The 1,900-nt window shown below is 42.4% G+C and overlaps 1 protein-coding gene across 1 annotated transcript in view; it reads left to right on the forward strand.

Annotated features, from left to right (window-relative positions):
• The window catches only part of AK6 (adenylate kinase 6), a 20,098-nt gene that overhangs the window by 7,336 nt on the left and 10,862 nt on the right, over nt 1-1,900 (forward strand). The gene's annotated exons all lie outside the window — the stretch shown is intronic.

A 1,900-nucleotide genomic window follows, 5' to 3' on the forward strand; every position in this document is an offset into this window, starting at 1 on the left:
CAATCCACTCACCTCGGCCTCCCAAGGTGCGGGATTACAGGCTGAGCCACCGAGCCTGGCAAGAATATTTTTCTTATCTAGGTTCTCCCAGTCTCAAGTTCCTCCTAACTCAATATCCTTTCCCATATACAACAGCCTTCTTAATTTTCCTGCCATCAGCTTATCAGTCTTCAGCCTCTGTTCCTAACTTCAGGGTACCCATTGGTCTAAACAAAGCAATATATTATATTGACACTGGATCCATTTCAAATCGAAATTATAAAGCATAGCTGGACTCTCAACACCTACCTTGATGTAGCTCTAACTTATGGTCTAGCAAGCTACTGTTGTTTCTGTATTATTAGCCTGCAGTGCCTAAGTGTTTACTCTGGCCCTTTGTAGAAAAAATGGGCGAATCCCTACTCTAACCTCTCCTGAATCCCTTTTTTCTGTCCCCTATCAGCTCCCACTGGAAGCCTTGAAACCAACTCCTTCATTGGCCTCTCTGCTCTCTCCCAGCACACATGTCTGACACTCACCCTCTACCTGTTTCCCCCATGATTTTACTGCAGACATCTTGCAGTTCCACCCTTCCTGCTAGTAATCTCATTCACCCGGGACTAGTCACTCCCTTGTGTTGATGACTCCTAATTTACAATTAAAACATCCAAAGGGCAGGGCGCAATGGCTCATGCCTATGATCCCAGCACTTTGAGGGGCCAAGGCAGGAGAATTGCTTGAGCCCAAGGGTTCAAGTCCAGCCCAGGCAACATAGTGAGTCCATGTCTCTATAAATAAGTAGATAAAATAAAAGATAGTTAACCATCCCAATTTCTAGATACCTACTAGGCATAATCATCTGAATATTCCCAGATATCTCCAAATTACTGTATTTAAAGCACATGTTCTGAAGTCATCCTTGATGCTGCTTGCCCACTCCTGATTTCTAACTTCCCACACATGCGAGAACACATGTTCACTCTGTCCGCACAGACCCACTTGGCCTTTAAATCTGGATAGTTTCTCTGAAGCCTTCCTATAGTACTCCACCCCATCCTCAAGACAATCGGGGCTGTACCTGGAGTCCTAGAATCTCCTACTTGACCTCTTCAGTGTTTCTTCCCTCCATCTCTTATGCTGTAGTTCTTTCCTTCAGAGTGGGGAGGGGGAATGACATGACTTCGCTCACATAGTTCATCCTTCATGAAGGAAGATTCTTTATAAACACAGTTTACATGCAGTCCCTCCTCCCTATGTCCCCTTCATGGGGGGACACTATTGTTCTCAACCACATTGGGAGTTTCTCTGGAAGTGTTCCATCTGCCTTACAAACAACTCCTTGAAGGCCCAATTCAGATGTCACATCTGTCACATCATTGGCTCTAATGTCTCTAGGCAGAATTAATTGTTCTTTATACATAAAATACCAGGTTTTTTCAAAGCACCCAATCCTTCTAAAACAAGTAGTTTCTTACACTAATTGCTTTACAGTAATAAACTGCTTGTTAAATTGATGAAAATGTGGTAAATTTGTTTCCAAAAGAAGAAATCTGAAAACGTTTTAAGTATTAACCAGCAGCATCAAAATGTCTAGCATCCCAATATGATTTCACTTAGCTGTATAAATTCTAAGATGCAGTTCAACAAAAATGCCATGATTTTATAGCTTTATAGTTTGACTAACAACAGCAAGGAAGGCTTTTTAAAGGTAAGAATTAGCCTTTAAACTCTAGTCCTCCAATTGATTTTATTCTGAAAGAAATAGACCTGTACCTGGAATTTCTTTAAATAAACCACAATGCTTTGCTTAGGAAATTGGCCTTTTAACAATTTAATCAGGTCGGGCTCAGCCTGTAATCCTGCGCCTTGGGAGGCTGAGGTGAGTAGATTGCCTGAGCCCGCAGGTTCGAGACCCGCCTGG

The sequence above is a fragment of the Carlito syrichta genome, unplaced genomic scaffold, assembly GCF_000164805.1.
Source record: "Carlito syrichta isolate Samal-C Ts95f unplaced genomic scaffold, Tarsius_syrichta-2.0.1 Scaffold301869, whole genome shotgun sequence".
Lineage (NCBI taxonomy): Eukaryota > Metazoa > Chordata > Mammalia > Primates > Tarsiidae > Carlito > Carlito syrichta.